The 27354-nt window shown below is 47.7% G+C and overlaps 1 pseudogene across 1 annotated transcript; it reads right to left on the bottom strand.

Moving 5' to 3' along the window:
• Positions 1-411: 411 nt before the first annotated feature.
• On the bottom strand, positions 412-26475 carry LOC311599682 (ADP/ATP translocase 2-like; annotated as a pseudogene). Its single transcript has 2 exons — positions 26438-26475; positions 412-1611 (listed from the first exon to the last, which is right to left on the bottom strand). The product of its transcript is annotated as an ADP/ATP translocase 2-like (transcript).
• Positions 26476-27354: the final 879 nt, after the last annotated feature.

The following is a 27354-nucleotide window of genomic DNA, read 5'->3' on the forward strand; positions in this document are numbered from 1 at the left end:
CCTCCCTGAGCATGACCATCCCCTCACCCCTACCCTCACCCCCACCTCCACCCCTACCCTCACCCCCACCTCCACCCCTACCCTCACCCCCACCTCCACCCCTACCCTCACCCCCACCTCCACCCCTACCCTCACCCCCACCTCCACCCCTACCCTCACCCCCACCTCCACCCCCATCTCCAGCTCCTTGTGACTTCTTTTTTCAAGATATTTTTATTTCTTCAATTTTTATTTCCAGGAGTAACTAAAATAAAAAAATATAATTGAGTCCCATCATTCTTTTCTTTTCTTTTTTTTAAATAATTTATTTATTTTTATTTTATGTGCATTAGTATTTTGCCTGCATGTGTGTCTCTGGGTATCAGATCTTTCCGTTACAGACAGTTCTGAGCTGCCATGTGGGTGCTGAGACTTGAACCCGGGTCTTCTAGAAAAGCAGTCAGTGCTCTTAACCTCTGAGCCATCTCTCCAGCCCCTCATCATTGTTTTCATTATGGAAATGGCTTTAAGAGAAAACTGGTCAGGTGACTGTTATTGCTTCCCACTTTTCAACTGGTCCTAGTTGCCATTGAGAAAACAGACAAGCCCAGAGAATCCATCCAGAATGTTCAAGACATGATAGATATATCATACAACATGCCTGTTCTCGGGGAGAACACCTAGGACATAATTATGTGTACTTCTTGATCTCCTCATACAAGACCAGCACAAAGGCACCGCCCATGTCTCTGAGAACGTTGGACCACGCGCCCTTGAAAAAAGCCTTGCCTCCTGCACCACGGACGGTCTTCTGCCAGCAGTCACACGGGCCTGTATACATGATATCCGTTCCTTTGCGTCCTGACTGCGTCATCGTCCAACAGCAAACTGTGTCAGAAGGACAGGAAGTCAGGCCAGCAACAGCAGTGACAGACTGTGCGATCATCCAGCTGATGAAGATGTAGTATTCTTGGGATCTGGAAGCGTTCCCTTTGCGGTGCCATAGATACCAAAGTAGGCAGCTCGGTAGATGATAACGCCCTGTACTGACCCATTAAGGCCTGGGTACAGGCTCTTAATCCCATCAGATTTGTAGATCTTAACCAGGCAGTCGTCAAGGCCTTTGAAGTCCCTTTCAGCTCCAGCTTTGCCCCCATCAGCTGCTAGACAGGTACCGGCAAAATCAAGAGGACACACAAAGCACAAGGATGTGGCCCCAGCGGCACCACCTGATGCCAGGTTCCCTGCAAAGTGGCGCCAAAACTGGGTCCTCTTGTCCACACTATCCAGAAAGATCTGCTTGTGTTTATCTTTGAAGGCAAAGTTGAGAGCCTGGGTAGGGAAATATCTGACGACATTGTCCAGGTTACCATGCCAGAAGGACAGAACTTCCTGTTCCTTGGGGATATGAACCACGCAGTCTGTGGTGCCCTTGTATTGCTTATCTGCCGTGACTGGCTTGCTGGCATGCCGCACCTGTAGCAGCAGCTTGACCACTCGATAGGGGCTGCCGCCATCTTGGAGATGGCTGCGGCCACTCCACCAGCCAAGAAGTCCTTGGCGAAGGACACAGCGGCATCTGTCACGTCGAAAGAAAAACAGAAGAGGCAGAGGACGGCGGGACAGGGCTGGCTTAACAATCAGCTTTGACTCCCAGACTCTGGGCTTTTTTTTTTTTTTCAAGATTTATTTTTTACATATACAGTGTTCTCCCTATGTGTCAGTAGAGGGCATCAGACCTCATTATAGATGGTTGTGAGCTACCATGTGGGTGCTGGTAATTGAACTCAGGACCTCTGAAAGAGCAGCCAGTGCTCTTAACCATTGAGCCATCTCTCCAGCCCCCACCATGTGACTTTCATTACCACCAACAGCTCATGTTCCTGACTCTGATAGGATACAACTAGACCAACCCCAGCCATTTTGGGTTTGAGATAATGGGGCTTTTGGTTAGAAAGGAAACTGCACTGTTGTTTGGTTGGTTGGTTTGGTATTTTGGGTTTTTTTGTTTTGTTTTGGTTTGGTTTTTGGTTTTGTTTTGTTTTGTTGTTTGTTTGTTTGTTTGTTTGTTTTTTGTTTTTTTTCGAGACAAGGTTTCTCCATGTTATCTTGGAGGTCCTGGATTCGCTTTGTAGACCAGGCTGGCCTCAAACTCACAGCAATCCTGCCTGCCTCTGCCTCCCAAGTACTGGGATTAAAGGTATGGGCCACTACACCTGGCTACTTTATTCTTATTGAATTAAGAATGTTCCGGAGCAGGGGCTAGAGATGGCTCTGTAGTTATGAGTACTGGCTGCTCTTCCGGAGGACCTGAGTTCAAGTCAATTCAGTTCCCAGTGCCCACCCAGCAGCTCACAACAGGCTGCAGCTCTAGTTCTAGGAGATCTGGTGCCCTCTTCAGAGCCCCACAGGCACTGCAGGCCACCCATAGGCATAAAATTTTTAAAGGGAAAAACAATTTTAAGGAGTGCTCCTGACCAAGAAAAGGGGACAGATGCATAGTGAGAGAAGACCCTGGATCCAGGAGTCCTGAGGGAAGTGTCTTCATCCAGATTCATCTCCCTCTCATTACAGGGTCCTAGAACGATCCCTCATTGTCTGGACCACAGTTCCCTTCACTACGAATCCCAGAGAAAGTGGCCTGAGGTAGAAAGAAAGGAAGTGGAGTAAGTGGTCTTGTTGCCTCCTTCGGCCTAGAAATCCTCTTTCACAATAAAAAGCAGCAAATTCTCAGAAACTGAGACAATAAATTGTCTGCTCAGGTTTACTTGAGACAAGATCTTCTGTAGCAAGTTCAGGCTACCCCACACTTGTAATCCTCCTGCCTCAGCCACCCAAGTACTGAGGCTACAGTCCTGTGACACAGCAGCTGGTGGAAATGAACAATTTTCAGTCTGTTTTTTGTTTTGTTTTGGGGGTTTTTGTTTGTTTGTTTTAGTTTTTAGGTTTTTTTGTTTTGGGGGGTTGGTTGGTTGGTTGGTTGGTTGGTTTTTTGAGACAGGGTTTCTCTGTGTAGCCTTGGCTGTCCTGGACTCACTTTGTAGACCAGGCTGGCCTCGAACTCACAGAGATCTGCCTGCCTCTGCCTCCCAAGTGCTAATGGCTCTCCTGCTCCATTTTCTCTCACCATTTGCTTTTCACCTCCTCCCTTCTCTCATCAACCTCCAGATTTTTCTTCTCTATCTATCTATCATCTATCTATCTATCTATCTATCTATCTATCTATCTCTTTCTGTTTCAAGTCCTTGGAGACAAGATTCTAAGAACTCATTAATAATATAAATAAATGACCAACATCTGTGTTAGTTAGTCCCTTGCAATTTCAGACTAGCTTCTCTTCATCGAGTCATTTGACCTGATGCTAATGGGTCCTGTAGGGATTTCACTGAAACTCGCCCTCACTCCAGAGCTTGCTTCATTGTCCCCTTGTGACCTTGTATTTCTGCAGGCAGGAGGTCTGCGTCTCCTTCCCACAGGATGCTTTTGTTCAAGTTTGAAGAAGTCCTTCTTGTGGTTCTTAGTAAGTCTGACTATGTGCAACTGTAACACCAAACTAGGTGCTCTCCGATTGATTGATTGATTGATTGACTGATTGATTGATTGATTGATTTTTACCAGAAAATCATTGGTAATAGCTTAAGCCAGATAGGAGAAGGCAGGCTTAGGCCAATATGGGAGGAAAAATCCACAGATGTTTTAAGAAGGAAAGAAACGAGCCTGGGGTTTGGTGAGACGGTTCAGCAGGTGGGAGTGCTTGCAGGCAAGCCTGCTGCCCTGAATTCAATCCCCAGGACCCACGTGGTAGAGAAGGAGAAAACTAACTCCCACAACTCATCCTCTGATTCCTCCTCGCTTGTGTCATTGCACAACCACACGGTCTCGGTGCCCTGCTGAAATAAATGCAATATTTTTCAATGATCCCCATTAAAGAAGACATGTCTGACCCAGGACAGACTCTATAAACAAAACCACATGAGCGTCCAGACGCACACTGGACAGTCAGCTGGAGGGAGCACGCATTGCATCTTCCAAATTCTTCTCGGGGGAGACTTTAATTAAAAGGCGAGGGAAGTCCAGCACAGGGAATAACAAATGGGAAGTGGGCTACCTTGAAGGCACAGAAATAGAGAACTTGGAGCTGGCCAGGAGGCTGGGCATTTATGAACATTCTCCCAGTGTGAACTCATGTGTGAACCAGGCTGTCAGAGGACAGCAAGGCCCCAGGGGATCTTGCGCCCATGGCCTCACCACCATCCCCAACTAGAAGGCAGAGGCTGAAGCATGAGAAGCAGAAAACCAGAGATCGGCTATGAAGCCTTTAGAAAGAAAAGCCTGGAACCAGAGGGACTTGTCTCTTGGGAGTGTCCATCCTACCTTAGGTGTGCCCCGGCCACCGGCCAGCCTGAGGGAACAGGGCTGAGGCTGAAGGAGCCACTCAAGCCTCACGTGGCATCTCCTCTGCCAGAAGAAAGGCTAATTCTTTGAAGCAAGACTTCCATGATGTCTTCGTCACTTCCGTGACTGCTGACATTGCCCCAAGATTCAGTAGTGGGGTTGAAGAGATGGCTCAGAGGTTAAGAGCACTGACTGCTCTTCCAGAGGTCATGAGTTCAATTCCCAGCAACCACATGGTGGCTCCAACCATCTATAATGTCATCTGATGCCCTCTTCTGGCATGAAGGTGTACATGCAGACAGAGCACTGTATATGTAATAATAATAAATAAATAAATCTTTTAATAAAAAAAGAGATTCAGCAGTGATCTGTTCCTCATCTTCTGAGGTAAATTCAGCTCCAGCCTCAGTCCGGAGACAGCACAGAGAACTGAAGAAACATAACAAATCCACGGTGCAGTTGAGATGAAAGCAGTCTATTGCTAACTTGAGAAGGGCTGTCGAGCCATAGCCAGGGGCCACATCCATTACTCTCCACAGCTAGATTGTCTATGGGGTGCAAGACACAAGCTGACCCAGAAGGATCCAAGAGCAAACAGCTGAGTGTATTTGGCTAGAGGCCAGGCCTGGACAATGGCTCAATAATGCAACACAGTAGGTCCTTGCTCATGCTCATAGCCAGGATACTGAGGAGCTGAAGACCTTAGAAAGAATGAGTGTCGGGCCGAGCGTGGTGGCACGTGCATTCAATCCCAGCACTTGAGAGGCAAGGGCAAGCGGATCTCTGTGAGTTTGAGGCCACTGTTGCCAAGGTTGCTTACACAGAGAAACGCTGTCTCAAAAGACAAAACAAAACAAGAAGGAGGAAGAGAGGAGAGGAGGAGGGAAGGGAGGAAGGAAGGAAGGAAGGAAGGAAGGAAGGAAGGAAGGAAAGAAAGAAAGAAAGAAAGAAAGAAAAGGAAGGAAGAGAAAACAAAAAGAATGAATATCAAATCGTGATTCCCCTCCTGACCCGGTCCAATCTCTAGCAAGGCCATGAGGAAGACTTCCCAGTAAGGGTCTCCCAATTTATTATCCCAACTCTGATTTCCCTGGCTTGTTTTCTTAATTAGAAGAGATGGCCAAACAAAGTATGGAATCCAGCCATGAAGCCAGATGTGGTGGTACATGTCTATAATCCCAAGACTTGGGAAGCTGAGGCAGGAAGATCAAGAATTCAAGGCCAACCTGACCTACCTTGTGGAAGCCAAGCTAACATGGGCTTCAGACTGAGAGAAATTGTCTTGTAAAACAAAAGATTAAAAGAAGTTAGTGATGCATAAGCCTCAGCTGGGGAGACTTCCTATTGTCTAGAACACTGGCCAAATGAACGTCTTTCCTCTTGTTCTGTTCCTAGGTCAAACGTTACTTCACTTCCTGGAAGGAATCCTGTACTCCCTCACCTGTACTCTGTAGTGTGGTTACTTATGTTTCCCTGCTAAGTTGTGATCATCTCGTGAGCAAGGATCTTTGCACTAGTAAAAGTAAGTAGACAGCCACCACACATTGAGTACCCTACCCCATGACACCCGTGTTTGGCTTCTGTTGTCTCCGTTAACACTCATGATAGTGTACATTTGTTTCAACAGCTTTGGGAGCCAATATCCAGAAAGCTCAGACACCAGAGCCAAGCCTGGATTCAAACACAGGCTGTTTCTAATTCAGAAAAATGTCCTAAGTATTTACTGAAAAAACTGTTTACTCAGTATTTGTGAATTCATGGGTACCAACCTTGTCATTTCATGTATCAGCTAAAATTGAATATGCTCCCCTACCAATTTTCTGCATATAGACCACCATAAATCCTAGTGACTTAAACACCATCAATCTCCTTGTACCCAATTCTGAGGATCAAGGATGCTACAGGGCTCTGTGAGGACCACTCTCTACTCTGAGAAGTGTCTACTTCTATTGAGTCTCTCCCTCTCTCTCTCCATGCACACGGTCTCTGGGCTTTTTTGCCTGGTACATCTGTTTTCTCCAAATGAAAGCAAAGCCTTTTTAAATGCTTCCTAAGTCTTAGAACACAGCTCTGCTGTTTCTCCAGCGGCCAAAGCAAGTCCAGCTAGATCCAAGAGGGTGCACAGATAAAGTCGATAGCCACCCATCGGAAGAAGCAGACAGGAGCACGTTATAGAGGGCATCATGTTGACCGACCTATGTGGCAACTGGCTAAGCTATGATGCCCAGATGTTCAGGCAAATACTAATGTGGAAATTGCTGTGAGATGTTTGTGAAGGTATTGTAGTGTTTTCAAGCAATAGATTCTAATGAAAGCGAATTGTTCTTTATGATGTAGGCAGATCTCAGGAAATTTCCTGAAAGTCCTAGAAGCAAAGGCACAGAGTCCCTAAAGAAGTAGTTCTACCTTTAGACAACACAAACACTCCTGTGTTTCTACCTGAGCTGCATTACTGGTGGGCTATAGAGGCTTTGGACACATCAACAGTTACTAATTTTCTTCCCTCCCTCCTTCCTTCCTTCCTTTTTCTCTCCCTCCACTCTCCCCCTCCCTCCCTCCCTCTACCCCTTTACCCTACCCCAAACTGTACACACCCCTAACTCAGTCCATTTTGTGCATCAGTGACATAATACCTGATTCTGGATAATTGTCAAGAAACAGAAACTTACTGCTAACAGTTCTGAAGGCTACGAAGCCCAAGGTCACAGAGTGAATCCTAATGAGGGGATTGCTTGCTGAGTCATCCCATGGCAGAAGGCAGAACACTGAGGACAGAATTCATATAATTAAAGCTCTTTTGTCATCAGCATTAATCCATCTGTGAGGACACAGGAGCTCCTCAGGGGTAGGCACAGTAGACACCTCAGGCCCCAGTAGCTCCTCAGAGTCCCCACCTCTCAACACTGTCGCAGTAGGATTAAATTTCCCAGATATCTATTTTGGGAGTCATGTTTCTGACAAACCAGAGTCCATTTTAACAATACAAACACATGCATCAAGCAAAAGACATCTGACCAGAACAGAGGCCTGCAGGCTTCCTGCCCACTCCTTTAAGACTAGCTCAGTTCTAATGGAGAGACCAGAACGAAGCTGTCGTAGGCATGATGCTTTCCAGGAGCATTCCCCTTTCCTGCTTCCACCAGGATTTGCAGTAATCATTGTTGCTTATGACACAATGGTGTCTGTGAGCTTCACATGCCCAATTCAATCCCTACAGAACCCAACAAAATCTGCTGGCCCACAGGATGAACTCAGGCACCGCCTCTGACCACCGTGGACAAGGGACACAGAGTAGGCCAGGCTTGCTCCGGAGTGGGTTCTAAGTTGCCCAGAATCACTCACTTCAGATCCAGAATACTAAAAACAGACTCTACAGAGTATGGAGATTTTACTCTGAAAAAGTCCTCACTGGACAGAAGTTCGAAAGGAAAAAACAAACAAACAAACAAAACCATGATTTAACAGGATTGATGGCTCTGTCTGTCAGCTAGTGCCAAGAGAGACCCAGCTCATCCACCCCCCCAGATCACCACCAGACTTTTCACAGTGGGCACCCCCACTAACCTCTTCTAGTCTGTTCATTGGCTGCCCAATTGGTATGGTGAACTGCGCAAGCTCACATCCTGAATCTGTGAGAAAAGGCCTATTTCTTAAAGCGGGGTGTCTGGACGCCACCAAGGCATGGAGCAACAGGAGCAGCAGCTGAGCAGCTGCCTAGGACATGGCCAGCCCTGGTCTCTGGACTGAGAGGGCTTCCATTCAACGTCTCTTCCTTCCTCGTGTGCTCCCGTTGCTGCCTCCGAGAAACCAGAGACAACGGAATCCATGAGCCTTTCCCTCAGGATCAGCTTACAAGGTGGTCTTGTAAAATCTAGTTTCACCCAGATTCTTGTTTTCAAGGGAAGAAATGGGTTTAGTACAGTGAGGGTTGACCCCAGCTCTTAAGAGACGGTCTCAGAGGCTCATTGTTCAAGTTCAGGAAATAACTTGTATTTCCCAAGATTTTTGTGTGAGAATTGTTTGTTTGTTTCTTTGTTTGTTTGTTCTTCAAGATAGGGTTTCTCTGTGTAGCCTTGGCTGTCCTGGACTTGCTTTGTAGACCAGGCTGGCCTCGAACTCACAGAGATCTACCTGCGTCTACCTCCCGGGTGCTGGAATTAAAGGCATGTGCCACCACACCCAGCTTTGTGCAAGAATTTAATGAGCTCACAAATATGAACAATCCTTATAAAGACTAAAACAGCAGCAGCTAGGCGCCACTGTTTCTAATGGAATCTAAGGGGCCACCACACTGAGGGGTAACCCAGCCACGCTGGATCCATCACAGCATACCCACTGCTTAGCCAAAGGCCGGGCAATCATCCAGAACCCAACACGGCCTTTGCTCTGACGTGAGAAGCCAGAGAGAAGTCCAGGCAGGCCCTGTGGCATCAATGATAATTGCGTGCCTAGGCATGGGGAAGCTGCTCCCATGTCGGCCTGACTGAGTGGCTTGAAACTCTCATTCATCAATCTGCTTTTCTCCAGAAAGGTCCCACAGGAGTGTCTACAACCACCCGGTCTATTCAGGGGCCTGTGGAGTCAGGCAGCAAGGCCAAAGAGAACATTCCCCCCAGGGACAGCCTGGCAGGAGCTTTAGGCCAGTCAACTGGGCCAAAGACTGCCCCTCGGCACCTTCACGGGCCCTGAGCCAAGCTCTAGGCAAGAGTGACTCTGGAATTTACAAGGCCAAAAAGAGGCTCTTAAATAACTTTTGATTAATTTTCAAAAGAAAATGGAAAGGTGGGTGGGGGCCAGAATATATACAAACTCTCCAAAGAGGGTGCGACAGTGGAACAGCTACACTAGGCACAGGGCAGTGGCCATGCAGGCATCCACAGAGAGAAGGGAGTGCCTTCACAGCCCACAGGACCATGCCCAGACCGCCTTAATCAGCCACTTGAGAGCCTCAGTGGTACCAACCTACCTTCCATACATTTATTTCCCCACACATGAATGAAGCCACATCTCAAGAAATACAGTGGTCATACATACAGGTTTCTGACCACCAGGTTTCTAATCTGGGCCTCATCCATCAACTGTCTGACTTTGGGCAAGTTGTAGATGTAACTTCTCTGACCTAACTTGGAGTCCACACCCTAAAAATAATAGCACTTACTATGAATTACATGAGATTACACATATAAAGCCAACAGCACCTTGCCTGATCCGGTGTGTAACCCTGGACACCATGAGTAGCTACAACTAAGCCAGTTGCTTGTCTGTGCTGTCTTGTCTAAGCCGCCTGCTTTCCCAGCCCCCACTAATGTGAGTCAACCCCAAGATTCACAGCTCTAGCTACTCCAGCGCCTCTCATCTTTCCCTCTACCCCAACCTCACTCCTCAGTCCTCACTCCAGGAAACCTTGTTCGCCAGAGGTTAGTGGCCACATGAATAGAAATCCTGCTGGGGTCAAGTCCCGGCTGCCCTGGTGGTTCACTATCTGGCTACCCACCATCCCCTTAGCCTTCCTGGACCTTGTTTCTTCTTCTCTAGAAGAGGAACAGCCCTCTTCCCTTCTGCTTTTGGAATGTCAACAGGATGATACACCTGAAAGGATTTGTAGATTCTTAATGATGTGGTACATTGGGGAAAGAAACAGTCACCATGGACTCCTTATCCACAGTGCACACACACACACACACACACACACACACACACACACACACATCAGGCTGCTCTCACACACACACACCAGGTTGCCCTCACACACACACATCAGGCTGCCCTCACACACACACACTAGGCTGCCCACACACACACATACACACACCAGGCTGCACACATACACACACACACCAGGCTGCCCTCACACACACACACCAGGATGCCCTCCCACACACACACTAGGATGCTCACACACACACACACACCAAGCTGCGCACACACACACACACACACACACACACACACACACACACCAGGCTGCCCTCACACACACATACCAGGCTGCCCTCACACACACACATCAGGCTGCCCTCACACACACACACTAGGCTGCCCACACACACACATACACACACCAGGCTGCACACATACACACACACACCAGGCTGCCCTCACACACACACACCAGGATGCCCTCCCACACACACACTAGGATGCTCACACACACACACACACACCAGGCTGCGCACACACACACACACACACACACACACACACACACACACCAGGCTGCCCTCACACACACATACCAGGCTGCCCTCACACACACACACTAGGCTGCCCACACACACACATACACACACCAGGCTGCACACATACACACACACACCAGGCTGCCCTCACACACACACACCAGGATGCCCTCCCACACACACACACACACACACACACACACACACACACCAGGCTGCCCTCACACACACATACCAGGCTGCCCTCACACACACACACACACACACACACACACACACACACACACACACATACCCACACCAGGTTGCCCTCACACACACACACCAGGATGCCCTCACACACACGCAACAGGCTGCCTTCCCACACACACACCAGGCTGCCCTCACACACACACCCAAGGCTGCTCTCCCCACACACAGCAGGCTGCACACACACACACACACACACACACACACACACACACAAATACACATACACACACACCAGGCTGCCCTTACACACACACACACACCAGGCTACCCTCACACACACACACCAGGCTGCCCTCACACACACACACCAGGCTCAGTCTGAAGAGTGCAAATAGAATTCACACCACTGCTAAGACAAGTGGAGCTCTCCTGTCCTACTGGTCACTTGCAAGCTGCTCTGTAATTACAGTGCACTCATGCCCTTGTGTCAGCCTGGGTCACTGAATTCCCAACAAATCCAAAGCAGCCAGTGCTTCAGCTTATCCTTGGGAAACTGAGGGCAGCCTACCCACCTTCACAAAGGGCCAAATGCTTGTGAGGAGTGGGGCTCTTTCAAGTGCCAGATCACGTGCGCGAAGGAGCGAGCCTCATCAGTTCTGCAGCTCGATAGCTGAAACACTTGCTTCCTTTTCTTTCCAGATCCCAGAAGAATCTGAGTCCAGCCTTTCTTCCCTTGCAGCCATGCACCTGAGACGCCCACTTCCCACCATGAGCAGCCCACGCTGGGCTCAGAGCATCCTCCACTAGCGTGTTCCTCACAAGTTCACTATCTTAACTGACATTTCTTTGACAACTTTTAGCTAAGGCCGCTCACAGCATTCAACTGTTCAGTTTTGTTGAGCCAGGGAACGAGGTCAAAGACAAGATTTCTTTGTAATCCCAAACCACCCAGCTGAGGCTAGCAACTGTCGTCTTCAATGCTCCAGGTTGCCTCTGGGATTCCAGTTAGGCAATGAAAAGCCTATCGAGGGCTGGAGAGATGGCTCAGCAGTTAAGAGCACCGCCTGCTCTTCCAGAGGTCCTGAGTTCAATTCCCAGCAACCACATGGTGGCTCACAACCATCTATAATGTGATCTTATGCCCTCTTCTGTAGATAAAGCACTCATATGAAATAAATAAATTAATTTTTTAAAAAAAGCCTATCGAGGTAAAAATGGGAAGCTGAGAGGCAGCAAGAGGGCCAGTGGGTAAGGATGTTTGCTGCCAGGCCCCACATGTGGAAGGAGAGAACTAATTCCCATAAGTGGTCCTTTGACCTCTACAAGTGTGTCACAGTATGTGTGTGCACACATACATGCACAATGATTAATTAATTAACTAACTGATTCATATAAAAAATAAAAGAAATGGAGGCTAAACTCTCTAGCACAGCCTTTGGTCTTGGGAGCTAGTCTGTAAATAAGAAAAACATATTATCCCAGCTATGTATTTGGTACACTGTGTGGCGTTGTTAGTTCTAGGCTCAGAAATGTAGTTTCCTTGTCGGTTACATGTGGAAACGTCAAGATGAAGTACGTAGCAAGGACATGCCACACAGGCTGCAGAGGAAGAGATACCATCCAGAAGCCATGCAGACCCTGCGGACCAGTCACAGCATCATCTCAAGATGAAGTCACAACATCGATCCACAGGCAACTGTCCTTAGGGCCAGGAAATAGGCAAAGCCTAAGGCTGTTTCTGAGCTAGACAATCTCTAAGGGTTCTTCCCCCCCCCCCCCCACTTTTTCCTTTGTTTGTTTGTTTGATTTCCAAGACAGGGTTTCTCTGTGTAGCCTTAGCTGTTCTGGACTTACTTTGTAGACCAGGCTGGCCTCGAACTCACAGAGATCCACCTGCCTGTGCCTCCCAAAGTGCTGGGATTACAGGAGCGGGCCTCTGCTTCTCTAATGGTTCTTAGCTGTTTTGTCATTCCATGATCTATGCCCCTGTAAGGAGGGAAAAGGGGCCACAGCAGATATGGGAAACCTTTCCAAGGCCTTGTCACCAAAGAATTTTGATGCCACCAAGAAACTAACTCCCAATCTGAGGCTCTTCTTGCTAACTTATAGGCAGAATGTAATCGTTGTAGTCTTGTTAGTTTCAGGTTCCTTGTGAAGATGAAAACCATGTGAAAGTCTTGCGTTTGCATGTCCCCTGATGATTGCAATGCGTTTAGTAAGAACCGTGCTAGGTACCTTAAATGTGTTTCCTGTCTCGAGTCATACAGCATAGCTGCAAAACTAGATTTCTGGCGCTTACAACCCACAAAGATCCAATTAACACAGACCATGAAGCCTCCAGCGCAGGGTTGCCTAATTCCCGGCTTCATCCCCCTGCTCAGCCTGGAGCCTGGGGCACTCAGTAAATATTTGTTGTTTAATGTGGTCCCGTGGAGGAAGTTGTGTAACTGGGAACATGTTTTAGACGGTGAAATGAGACGCTAGGGTTGAGGTCTATACTGAGTTGACCCAAGAATGGTTTCGAGTCAAAGGGATGGTTGAAAGTGGACCCATAGTCCCACGGCCAGCTGTGCTTCTAGACATCACAGTCTCCAGATGTAGTTTTGAGGGAGAATCTCGGGAGAGAAAGAATCTGAGCTCCCACTGAATGCTTTTTCTTTTTTTTACTAAGTAGGGAGAATCTCTCTCCCACTGATTGTCCTTAGGGCTCCGTGAGCCACTCCAGTGTACAGGGAGGGTTCTTGGGGGAAAAGCAAAGGAGGGGACGCTACTGGTGACCTTCAGGTAGACCAGCAGTGATGGCTGCCACAGAAGACACAGCTTGAGGTTCCCCTCATGCGTCAATTGCCCGTGCCTGCTAGGACAAACTACCATAGAGTCAGTGGTAAAACACCAAGGATTATGAATGTATACTCTCACTGCTTAGGAGGTCCTATGCCCAGAAATAGCTTCCCTGGCTTAACTCGAGGCATTAGCCTCTCTGAAGTGCTAGGAAGAAACCAGTCTCCCTCACGCTCTCCCTTCCGCCAGAGGTGCAACACTGTCACATGCCACAGTGACCCTGCCTCCATGTTCCCCTAACCTACGTCCCTCAGCCAGCTGTTAAAGACCCTTGTGGCTGCTTACTGCTCTGGTGAATCCTTAGCCATACCCACAAAGTCCCCTGTGCAACTCAGGGTCCCATAGTCTCATATTCCAGGGACTAAGGAGGGGACTAATAAGGGGGCCCATTATTTTACCTAGCACACCTTGTTTTGTGTGATTGCTTTTGAACACCTTCCTCCGAAACAAGGACAAAATGCTGGTGGAAGGTGATTGGAAAGAAAGTGCAGAGCTTGGGGACAGGGCTCACTGAGTCAGGGTGCGTGCTGGGCACAAGCATGGGGCCCCAAGTTCAAATCCTCAGCATTCCAGAGAAAAACAACAACAACAATGTGTCCATATGTACCTAGAGCCCAAGTAGAGTAGGGTGTAGAGACCAGAGGCTCTCTGGGCAGGCGCGATGGCTGCCAGCCTTGCTTCAGGTACAGTGAGAAACCCCACCTTAGGATAGTGAGAAAAGATGGAGTGGGACACCCCGGATGGCCTCCTTTAGCCTCCACAGATGTGCACAAGCATACCCACAAGTCAATCTCTCTCCCCCTCCCTACACACACACACACACACACACACACACACACACACACACACACACACACAGCGGGGGGTCGGGGAGAGTGTCAGGCTCTCCAAAAATCTTTTGTGCCTTCCTGCTGAAGCAGCATTGATTACCATGAAGGGGGGAAAAAGTGGGTGGGGAGGGCAGGGGCTTGGGGCAGGAAGGAGCCAAGACAGGGTGGCTCAGGGCTCAGGGCTCTGTCCATCTCCGCAGTCCTCCACTGAGTTCTTGGGAAGAAATACACGACAAATTTGAAAACAAAAACATCAAACCTGGGCTAGGAGAAATGCTCCTTCTTTCTTAGGCTGGCCGACAGCACCCCCTAGTGCCCGGTAGCAGAATGATGACTAAGGATTGCCTCTGGGGGAAGAATGAACCACTGGACATAGAATTCTGCCCTGTGGTTTGAACCCTTGCCTGCAGGCCAAGAAGCAGAGCCAGCACAGGCTCTGAGGCTGGCACCAGGCACGAGCATACATTTTCAAACTTCCCAAGTAAGTCTACGATTAACTGGAACCAGTGAGTTCAACAGCACAACAGACATGGTCTGAAGGCCCTTGGGGCCTTGAGGATTTAAAAATGCTTAGGATAGTACAACTGTGCTCAGAAAGCTTTTAGACTAGGCTATGAAGGCTAGAAAGGAGACTAACCCCCAACTAACAGCTATGGGCTGCCAGGCACATTACTTGCCCTCTCTGTGCCAAGTTCTCCATCAGCAAAACACAGATGAATAAAAGTCATTGGGTTAAATGTTAATATAGACACTCTGGAGGCATTGGCAGGAGGATGCCTGTGAGTTCGAGGCCAGCCTGGTCTACAGAGTGAATCTAGGACAGCCAAGGCTACACGGAGAAACCTTGTATCAAAAAAATAAATAAATAAATAAAAATAAAAATAAAACAAAACAAAAGAATCCATGTAAAGTCCTCAATAGAGTATGTGGTATGAAATTATTGTTATGGTTGGTTTTAATGTCACCTTGCCACACATTAGAATCACCTGAATAGGAAGCCTCACCTGAAAAAGCATCCAGATTGCTTTGGATAAAAGAGGCATGCTGATGGAAGAGTACCTCTCCTTCTCTTGAGGGGGGGGGGCTCCCCTCCTGCACTGATTTTCCCTGCTGTTGCTGCTGATCCCTTCATTGATCCTAGAACTGGCATTTCCAAGCTCATGGTGGACTGGGGACCAGCGGTTCTACAGAAATCTTTTGTGCTCCCAGCACCAGATTGGAGACCACTGAGGCACCCAGCCTTATAGGCTGAGCAACCCCTGGTTGTCCTCCTCACATCCCCAGTGAGAGAGACAGCCACTGTGGGGCTATTCCAACCGCTGAGGCGCCAGCCTTATGGACTGGGTAACTGCAAGGGTCTCAGCTCTTCAGCACAATTCCACTGTGGTTACTATTTTGAAGCTGTCTTCATAAATTCACAGCTTTTCATCCCATTTGTTCTGTCTCCCCAGAGAACCCTGACAATTACGATTATGACTGCAGAAAGAGTTAGGGGCTGTCTGAGGATACAGACATGAGCCAACAGATGCTTACATGCTGCCACTCCCCTGTAAGTGGCCTGCCAGATGGGGCAAACCTTCTGAAATCTCCTCTCTGTCCTTTGTTAATAGAGAAGGGGACACACAGGGCCACACAAACTCCCTTGAGTATCTTCCATTTAAAGACACTGAGACACTAGATGTGGTGGCGCATGCCTTTAATCCAAGCACTTGGGGAAGCAGAGGCAGGCAGATTGCTGTGAGTTCTAGGCCAGCCTGGTCTACAAAGTGAATCTAGGACAGCCAAGGCTACACAGTGAAACTCTGCCTCAAAAACCTAAGGAAAAAAAAAAAAGAAAGGAAGGAAGACAGACAGACAGACAGACAAAGACAGGAAGACCTCCAAAAACCTAAGGGAAAAAAAAAAGAAAGGAAGACAGACAGACAGACAGACAGACAGACAGACAGACATAGACAGGAAGACCTCCATTGCCTGAGCCTAGCTGGCTGTGCTTGTGGACTTCTCAGGCCAGTGTCCCTGGATGCTCTTTCCTCCTTCTTGCTGCCTACGGCCCTCCCAGTCCTTTGTGGGCCAGATGACCAGTGTGACATTGTAAGAAACCACACCCAGGAGTCAAAACCAGTCACATTTATGGAGCCCTGACACCTGCCTTATGGAGCACACACCCTCCCTTGTCATTGCTTGGTGAGCTTATCTCAGACAGCCCCATTGCTATTATACAAGGCGAGAATTTTTAACCCCACTGCTCAGAGAGGAGACTGGGGCTTAGGGAACTTTCCTGTCTTGCCCAAGGAGAAACTACTCTTAGGAGAAGAGAGAGTTCAGACTCAGGTCTGTCACCAGCAAGTTTGACCAGTGAGGCTGCTGTCTAACTTTACACACCCATAAATTAGGGAAGCAGATTCCGTTCCCAAGCACTCCTCCTCCAAGACTGCACTTGCAAAATGACCCGTCCACTTCTGGGCCTCCACACTGAGACAGGGGTCCTCTGACTACCATTTGATGGCAACTTTCCCTGCCAGAAGCCAGGAAAACACACCAGGGGCTCTTGCAATACAAAGCATCATTAGCACACACCTTCCCCTGTTTAGCATTGGTCAGCCATGTGCTACTGGCACACATATAACTGAAAACAAAACTACCAAAGGTGGAATGGGGAAACACTACTTCTTAGACTAGCCAACAGCACTTGCCAATGCCAAGGAACAGGGAGGGGGCAAAAGTGTAATACAAATCCACATTGCCTGTGAAAATAGAGAAACATTGAGATACTTTTAGAAAGAGCAACCAATGTTTGTCATAATTTGTATCAAGATGGATTATGGGTAACCAACAATCACTATAAACAGTTATCCAAAGGTGACACAAAAATTTATTTCACGAACATTTAAGCAATCAACACTGTATCTAATTTTAGGAACACATTCTTTCTTTCTAATATCTTTCCCATCAAAAAGAATAAATGAATGTCCTTCCTTCTACATTACTGCTGACAATAATATGACATCAGATGTGCAGATCATTAAAGCACATTATATATAAAAGTTAATGGAATCAGCTGGCTGGTTGCTGCCATTGTTGCTGTAAAGGTGCTACTCAAAGTTAGGTTTTTGTTTTTGTTTTTTTTTTAAGCTGAACAAAAGCAAGGAGAAGGAACAGGTTACAGGAAGAAATGGCCAGCAGGGGAAACTGAGGACATGGCTCAGGAGATGGGACAAGGGAGGTCTGAAGCCACAGGAAAAAATGCCAAGGGCTTCTCTCTCTCTCTCTCTCTCTCTCTCTCTCTCTCTCTCTCTCTCTCTCTCTCTCTCTCTCTCTCTCTCTCTCCCCCTCCCTTCCTCCCTCTGTCTCTCTGTCTCTGTCTCTCTCTGTGTCTCTCTGTATCTCTGTCTCTGTCTCTCTGTCCCTCTCCCTCTCCCTCTCTGGGACACTCTCCCCTACCTTCTCCCCCCATGCTCATATCATTAAAAAAAAAGAAAGAAGAAGAAGAATACCAAGGAGTTCAGAAGAGACACGGAGAGGCAGAAGGTGGGGGGGGGGGAAGGCTGCATCTGACTAAGGTCAAAAGTCACGTTCTCGGTCTCTCAGAGGACACAGGAACCTTTGCTCCCTGTCCTTGCAATTCTTTCCACTCTGCTGTGTTGTCTCCCCAGGGCTCATCTGTGGTGGTTGGGAGTGGGGGTGGGGGCGTCTTATATTTTCTGCCTGATTTTTAATTAGGGTTATCCTGCAAGGCAATTAACCCACCTGGTTCCCTCACTGAGGCCAGCTAATCCTAAAGCAATTAACCAACTCTTGAAACTGAGAAATAGGACATCTCCCCCTCGTCAAGGGCTGTTAGGGGAGAGGAAACAACTGGCTTTAGGCACAGCCTCTGCTATGCTTGACTAAATGGCTCTTTGAAACCTGTTTTGGTCCTAGGACTTGATGGCAGGGAAGATGTAGCCACCACCACAGCTGAGCTCATGTCCACTAGAGGGCAGCAGTGTATGCACTCAGAGCCCATGTTCTTACCCAGGCCTCAGCGCTAGCACCAAAACAAGGAACCACTGAAAACGATAAGGTCCAGGGCAACACACACACACACACACACGTGCACACACATGCACCCATACACATGCATGCTACAGATGCTGCAAGAAGGTTTGGGGGTGGCTCAGGCAGGTTTCTTTCACCCAGTCTTCCCTTCAGAGTCAGTCACACGTGCCCCTTTGCCATCACAGGATCCCTCTGACTCTGCTGGCACCAGAAACCCAGGGCCACCCAGACCCAGAATGTGAGGTTCTCTATCTAGGTGGGGCTCAGGCCTCAGTGGTTTTCAAAGCGCCCCAGGGTGAAGAAGTCTGCATTATTGCCAGGTGTGGTGGCACACGCCTTTAATCCCAGCACTCGGGAGGCAGAGGCAGGTGGATCGCTGTGAGGTCGAGGCCAGCCTGGTCAACAAAGCAAATCTAGGACAGCCAGGGCTACACAGAGAAACCCTGTCTCAAAAAACCAAAAGAAGAAGAAGAAGGAGAAGAAGAAGGAGAAGGAGAAGGAGAAGAAGTCCGCATTATCACCACTGCCTGTAAACACACAGGATGCAAAGGAGAGAAATGGGAAGCTCCAATCTTTTAATAGGCCTCATAAATATAAAATATAAAATATACAGTATTTCGAGAAGATGCGTGGGAAAGAATATAAACATCAAGACCTGACAGCAGATGTTCCTACTCAACTCTGACAGTTTAGAGAATGTTTCTAAATGAATTACAAATGTACAGTCAGAGCCAGGAGTGGCAGCACATGTATGTCTTTAACTGCAGGTAATTCAGGAGGCAGAGACAGGAGGATCCCAGCCTGGTCTACAAGTAAGTTCCAGGACAGCCAAAGAAACCTTGTATAATAACAACAATTTTAAAAAAATAAATAAATAAGAAAAGAGCATAGTCAGGATGCAGAGAAACCACAGGGACCACCTGGACAGGGCAGGAAACAGCCAAACCCAGAAGAGGAAGTGGTCATGGGAACCTAGAGACAGGGTAGGCTGGGGGAAAGGCCATCTGGTGGGAGCTGTGACTTCAGTTGATACACCAAGACTTATTCTCCCCAGCCCTATGAGCTCCAGAAGTCAAAGAAAAGGCAGCCACTGAGGACGTCTCCAGAAATCACCTTCCTAAGCGGAACAGCGAGGGACAGGAAGTAGATCCAGATAACACAATAGCTGTCAAGCGTTTGTCCTTTAACAGAAGTTGGGCCCATGATGCTGTCTGCAGATACAATTGCATGTTATAAGGGGTTGACTAAGAATGGCCCCCATAAAGCCAGCTGCAGTGGCTCACGCCTGTAATCCCAGCACTCTGGAGGCTGAGGCAGACAGATTTCTGTGAGTCCGAGGCCTTCGATGAGATTCTTAACATGGCATGCAGTACTGTAACAGACCCAGCAGTGCTGTCTCCTGTTGAAGTAGGCCCACGCTCCCCAGAACTAAAGGCCCTGAGGACGTTCTGGATCCTGCTCTGGGAAATAGTAATTCCCTGAGACAGCAGTACAAGAGTCTTGGGAAGAAAGGGAGAGGAGAGCCTGCTCTACACTTGGCCAGCAAAGCCCCACAGATTCTCCTATTAAAAATTCTGCGGTCTTGACCACACTAAGATGCTTTTCCCACTGGCAACTTTGGGAAAATGGTGATATAGACAGGTTTATCTTTTTTTTTTTTTTGAGACATGGTGGCGCACACCTTTAATCACAGCACTTAGGAGGCAGGGGCAGGCGTATCGCTGTGAGCTCAAGGCCAGCTTGGTCTACAGAGTGAGTCCAGGACAGCCAGGGATACACAGAGAACGCCTGTCTAGAAAAACTCAAAGAGAAAAGTCTTGTTCTGTAGCACAGGTTGCCCTTCTCTCGAACCCCTGCCTCAGACTCTCAATTAGGAGTATGGGTACGTACTACTATGCCTAGTTTCAATTTTTTTCAGCCAAAATCTACAAATTTATATCAAATATAACCCAAAACTCAAGCTCAGTTCACACTGCATTATGGATCTTAAGTACATCTTGATGCTCAGTCTAGATCACAGTGTGTGTGTGTGTGTGTGTGTGTGTGTGTGTGTGTGTGCGTGCATATGGAAGCCAAAGGGTTCAATAACAGCTATGTTTCATCACTATCCTTTTTTTTATTAATTAATTAATTAATTAATTTTGGTTTTTCAAGACAGGGTTTCTCTGTGTAATAGCCCTGACTGTCCTAGAACTAACACATACTTTCTCTCTCTCTCTCTCTCTCTCTCTCTCTCTCTCTCTCTCTCTCTCTCTCTCTCTCAAATGACTTTGAACTCTTTTTTTTTTTAACTTATTTTATTTATGTTGGTGTTCTGCCTGCATGTGCGTCTGTGAGAGGGTGTCAGATTCCCTGGAACTGGAGTTACAGACAATCGTGGTCGCCGGGAATTGAACTCAGGATCTCTGGCAGAATAGACAGTGCTCTTTCTTAACCACTGAGCCATCTCTCCAGCCTCCTAGAACTCTCTTTGTAGACCAGGCTGGCCTTGAACTCACAGAGATCCTCCTGACTCTGCCTCCTGAGTGCTGAGATTAAAGCTGTGCGCCACTACACCAGGCTAAAAAAAATTTTCATACTATATATTTTGCATATTCCAACTCCTTCAAGATATTCCCCCCCCCACCCACCCACCTTCATGTTCTCTCTTAAAAGCGAACCATAGTCTGTTTTGTGTTGGCCAACTACGCCTGAGCATGGGGCTGCCCTGAAGTGTGCTTGATTTACCCAGTGTCACTCCATTGGAAAAAAACCTGATTTTCCTTCTATGAGTTCTCACCTGCAAATAGCTTAGGTTAGGGGTGGGACTCTGTGCCCACCTCTCCTTCTTTGTGCTGGCATTTTGTCTAGCTTGAACACCTGTGGGTCCTGTGCATGCTGGCGCAGTCTCTGTGAGTTCATACGTGCGTCAGCCACGTAGAGCCCGGGGAATGCTGTTTCCTTGGCGTTGTCCACTCCACCTTATTATCTCCCACTGAACCAGAAACTATCTTTTTTCCTAGGCTATCTGGCCAGCCTACCTTCTTGCATCATCCTCCACAATGCTAGGGTTACAGCTCTCATGCCTGATTTTTGGGGTGACCCCAGGGTTCCAAGTTCAGGGTCTCATGATTGTCCAACAGTCACTTACGCACTGAGCCACCTCCCTGGCCCCATTTAAACGTGTGGGGAACAAAGTGTGTGTGTGTGTGTGTGTGTGTGTGTGTGTGTGTGTGTGTGTCTGACTCAAGGTGTAAAACATTTTTCCTCACTGTAGGCTACAGTAAAAAGCGTTTGAAGTTGGTGACTTGACAAGTGTAGGCTTGGGTCCTCACCCCTGAAGCCTGCGGGCCGCCTGTGGGTCTCCAAGACACTAAATGATTTCTTCTACAGCTGAAACCAACAGAGCCCCTTGCTCCTTTCCTCACAGCTGAGGGTGGCTGAGGCCCAGAAGAAAGCTGGCACTGTTTGTCCGGTGGGTATCCTGAGAACAAAGAGGGAGTTTGTCCCGGAGCCTGACAATCCGGCCTCCTTCACAGGCGCTAAATTCATTCAGCATCGCTGCCCTGCAGGCTGCCCCGGCTGGCCCCTGGTGGGCCTGCCAGCCTCTTCCACAAGGGGTTAGTGTCAGATCTGGTCAGCTCTCTCCTGCCTGCTGCAAGGGACATTCAGATCGCCTGTGAGAATCGGAAACGGAGGCTGCTGTCACTTGAAAAATAACATCCTCCCCGACACTTGATGAGGAGGACCCAGGAAGCCAGCAGCTCTTCTTCAGAGAGTGAGCCAGTGTGGGAAGTGGGCTGGTGTTCTGCCCTCCGCCCCCTCCCTCCCAGGCTCGGCCTGTCCCTAAATCCACTTCCTCTAAGCAATGCAAGGAAAAGAAGACAAGACAAGCCTTACAGCTCATACGAGAGTCTTGACGTGGCCCCATTTCACCTTAATTGTTTTTATATCCTCTCTATCTAAATCTTCCAATTTTGTGTAAGGGGGTGCCGTGAGGTGAGAGGACCACTTTTCAGAGCTATCCCTCTCCTGCCTTTTCATGGGTTCTGGGGTTCCAAGTCAGACCATCAGGCCTACATGGTGAGTGCTTACCTGCTGAACAGCTCTCTGACTCAGATGCCCCCATTGCAGTACAGATAGGGCAAGCGGGACTTAGGGACATCATCACTCAAGGCTGTCTGGCTCCAAGTTCAAAACCTACTAAGCCACTAGGGAGAGAAGCGGTAGATAATATTTGAGTGACTCCAGAACCGCCTTGGGCTTGGGCAACATGCCTGGTGCGTCACAGGATGAGAACCAAGGGGCAGCTGAGTGGCAGTGCAGGCGGTGTGAGCCTGAGCTGAAGGGCAGGGGGAGGGTCACAGCAAGAACGCCTGGTTGTCATGCAGACTCAGCCGCATGGCCTTTGTTTGGTGGAGGAATTTTAGCTGCACAGCAGGATGGAGGTGAAGGACATTCCCTAACACACCCAGTCCACTGCTGCCCCAGCCTCTCATTCGAGTGTCCCCTTTGTCCGCTGAATCAGTGTAGACACACTGCCATCACCCAGAGTCTACAGCGGCCATCAGGAGTCACTCTTCGTATTGTACACTTTGGTTTGACAGGTATATAATACCAAAGCTACCACTGCAGTGGCACATCAAATTCTTTCCCTGCTTTTGTGCGTGCGTGCACACACACACACACACACACACACACACACACACACAAAAGAAAGCAGAAAACCTTTGAACAAAATAATTCTAATAAAGCCAAACACTACAAAATAGTTTGAAGAGGGAGCCTAGATTCCAGGGTTACCAGGCTGTAATGAGATACCTCAGATCTCTATTGGGAAGGTATGACAGCCAATCAGGGGCTGGGACTGCATCCCTGGCACCCTGGTATCAGTAGAAGACATGGAAAGCCTGGAGCTCCACCACACTGAGCAGTAACAGGTGCCCTGCTGCCCCCGCCCCCGCCCCGCCCCCGCCCCGCCCCCCGCTGGGATGGTGCTGACAGAGGCCTCATGGAGGGTACCCCTCCCGGCAGGAAAGGGCCTGCCGATCTCCATGTAGGCTGTCCTCCTCACTGAGGTTCATAGAACAGCACTTTCTCACTGTATCCTCCCACGGTGAAGAAGAGAAGGTAATGGCCTTGGGCTTATGAGAGCATGAGAGCTCTAAAAAAGCTAAGCAAACACCAAAGTCATCATATATATATATATATATATATATATATATATATTTTTTTTTTTTTTTTTTTTTTTAATGCATCTGAATTGTTACTGTAACCTATCACATGAGATACCCTGTGGGGTTTCCCACTTGTGGTATTAGGTTGGCCCTAAAGCAGTATTAGATTTTAGGCTGGGTGTGTTCTTGCACACCTTTAATCCCAGCACTTAGGAGCACATGGATCTCTGAGTTCGAGGCCAGCCTGGTCTACAGAGTGAGCTCCAAGACAGCCAGGGCTACACCGAGAAACCCTGACTCAAAAAAATATATAAAAAGTTTTAGATTTTATAGCTCTTCATGGTTTGGATTTGAGGATTATAATAAGCTAAAACAGAAGGCTAAACATTTAAGTAATCCACGAGAAATAATAAATTATACACAGAAGGCAAAGAATACAATGGCCAAGGTATCATATGGTTAATTATATTAAATGTAAATTGTTTAAGCATGCAGTTAAACAGTAGAGAGTATAGTGAAGTTTATTACAAAAATTAGCCAGGATCTGGGGAGGGATGGCTCAGGGGTAAAGAATTTGCTGAATCTGCTTTAATCCCTGGGTCAATCTCCAGGAAAATGTAACACACACACACACACACACACACACACACACACACACACACACACCAATTCCATCTAAAAGAAGCTCAGTTCATGAACAACAATATAGACATATTAAAGATTAAAAAATAGAAGATATATCATGTAGTCATTAACTACAAATGTATAGATTCGGCAATACTAGTTAGTATCTGATAAAATATGTTAAAAGTTAATTTTACTATTCTTTAAATTCTGCATGTGTGTGGGGAGAGGTGTGTGCACATGAGTACAGAGGCCAGTGAAGTCCAGGACAGAGTATTAGAACCCCTGGAAATGGAGTTACAGGTGGTTGTGAACCACCCGCCATGGATGCTGGGAACAGAGCATAGTCCTCTGAAGAACACTCTGAACTCTTTTTTTTTTTAATTTATTTATTTTTATTGTATGTGCATTGGTCTTTTGCCTGCATGTATGTCTGTGTGAGGGTGTCAGATCTTGGAGCTTCAGACACTTGTGAGCTGTCATGTGGGTGCTGGGAATTGAACCCAGGTCCTTTGGAAGAGCAGTCAGTGCTCTTTACCGCTAAGCCATCTCTCCAGCCCCCACTCTGAACTCTTGAGCTCTGAGTCACCTCTCCAGGACTCTGACAATGCAGCTTGGAGCCAAAAGCATTGACAGAAGCGCATTATATTACACCCAGTCCAACAAGAAGACATATGTATGGGTCAAACACAGTGAAACAACATCACAATATACATTCCTTGCCATGTGGAGCATACACCAAATGAGAGCACACCTTGAATCATTTTTTTAAAAATTGACAAATTTAAAATAATTAAAAATCCCATGTGTTCTCCAGCCTTACAGAGTAAAACTAAAAGTCAATAATGAAAAGACAGCAGGTGAAACTTCATCCTTAGAAACTAAACTAAAGCGGGGCGGTTGTGACACACGCCGTTAATCCCAGCACTGGGGAGGCAGAGGCAGGAGGATCATTGGGAGTTCGAGGCCAGCCTGGTCTATAAAGCTAGTCCAGCACAGTCAAGGCTACACAGAGAAACTCAGTCTCAAAAAAAAAAAAAAAAGAAAGAAAAGAAAAGAAAAAAGAAAAAAGAAAAAAAGAAAGGAAATAGTCTCAAGGAAAAATTTAAAAATATATAAATAATATTAAATAACTGTGTAGAAAATCCCAAAGAATTTTTTTAACTTTTTCAGATTATTTATTTATTTATTTATTAAAGTATACAAGTGCTCTATCTGCATGTATGCCTGCCCACCAGCAGAGGGCAGCAGATCTTAGTGCAGATGGTTGTGAGCCACCGCGTGGTTTTGGGACTTGAACTCAGGACCTCTGGAAGAGCAGTTAGTGCTCTTAACCTCCACACCATCTCTCCAGCGCCCCCAAAGAATGTTTTTAAAAATAATTTTTAAGACCCTGTAATTCCAAGGAAAAATACAAAAAAAATTAACAAATGGAACTAGCAAATGACCTCAGAAAGGTAGCAAGATGCAGGATAGCAGCAACAGCCAGCTGCCTTTGTACAAACTAACTAGTTAAAAATAACATGATCCCAACAGTCACTACAAAATGAAGTGTTTAGTTAAATCCAACAACCGTGAATGAAACCTGTGTTGAAAACTACAAAAGCTAAAGATACCAATATGCAATGCATATTGGAAGGAAGGAAGGAAGGAAGGAAGGAAGGAAGGAAGGAAGGAAGGAAGGGAAAGAAAAAAAAATTTATTCTAAAATGTATATGGAGGGCCTGAACCAGGGATGTAGCTCAGTGGACAAGCACAAAGCCCTCTGCTCAATCCTAGCGACACATACACAAAATAAGCATGCCGGGCGTGGTGGCGCACCCCTTTAATCCCCCCACTCGGGAGGCAGAGGCAGGCGGATCGTTGTGAGTTCGAGGACAGCCTGTACACAACTTGGGTTCCAGCGCTTCCAGTCGGGGCCGGCTGAATGAGGCTCCAACCGCGGCTGCATTCCTGCTCAGCCCCTCCTGGTACTTTATCCTGCTTGCTTCTCCCCACTGCTGAAAGCAACGCCCTGACACAGCTCCAGAACGAGAGCCCCAGTCGGGCTCTGCTTCTGGGAAACCTGACCTGAGGCAACGGCCTTTCCAGGAATAAACATTTCCGTGCCTACTTTTATCCCTGCCACCACTCTGCTGATGCTTCTGTGTGTGTGGCCACGCTGAGCTCTAGTGGCATGCTTTCCACTGATGGTTGAGTTCACCTAGGTGGTGAATGGTTTCGGTACTTGTCCAAGGTCATGCCGTGTTAGTCAATATTTACGGAAACCTGGCAGGCAAAGTAATCTGAATGGGCAGTCTGAGCCGTTGGGCAGTTGGAACTCCAGCTTGGCGCCCTGGCCTTGATGAACTGAAATGTCCTGCCTTGTTCCCAGGGTTTGTTCCTTCTGGATAGAAGATGATTCACACTGAGTCTGTATGAAGGGTAGAAAGTGCGTTACCCAGAGGCTCAAGAGCACAGGACATATTGGTTTACACAATCACACAGGGGCATACTGGTTTACACAATCACGCAGGGGCATACTGGTTTACACAATCATGCAGGGGCATACTGGTTTACACAATCACACATCGTTGGGGATGAAGAACACCACAGTTGTCCTGTAATCTTACTGGGGACGAGAGAAGAACCCAGACCTCCAACGGTAAGCAAATGGCTTGCTCAAGGCCAGCAACACAGAAGTCCTGGCCCTGCGGCCATCCGTCCCCAGGGAAATACCCGTCCACTCTTCACCTTGGATTCCCCTTACTTCTAACTCCCTTCCTGCTCCTGCCTCCTTCCTCAGTTTAGGATTGGGTTTTGCCTAAGCCATGTTTCCCTCTACCTCCTCACCAGCCCTGCCCTCCTGCCTCACCTGCCTCTGTTTTTCTTTGTTTCTGTACCTAGTTCTCCCCCAAGGATTGCAGGAGAAAACGGCAAGGTGGGGCCAACAGCTTTGCTCCTGTGTGCTGGGCCTCCCCTGGTTCCTATCACCAAAACACGCACTGACCAGATTTCTAAGCTAAGAGAGGCAACCACATACATGTCCCTTTCTCTCCTGCTCTGAGGCAACGGACTTCTGTACCGAGGCTCATTGTCTCCTCAGTCCACCTACCTGTGACCCCAATAGCTCCTCCTCCT

The sequence above is a fragment of the Acomys minous genome (genome assembly GCF_964271855.1).
Source record: "Acomys minous genome assembly, chromosome: 6".
NCBI lineage: Eukaryota > Metazoa > Chordata > Mammalia > Rodentia > Muridae > Acomys > Acomys minous.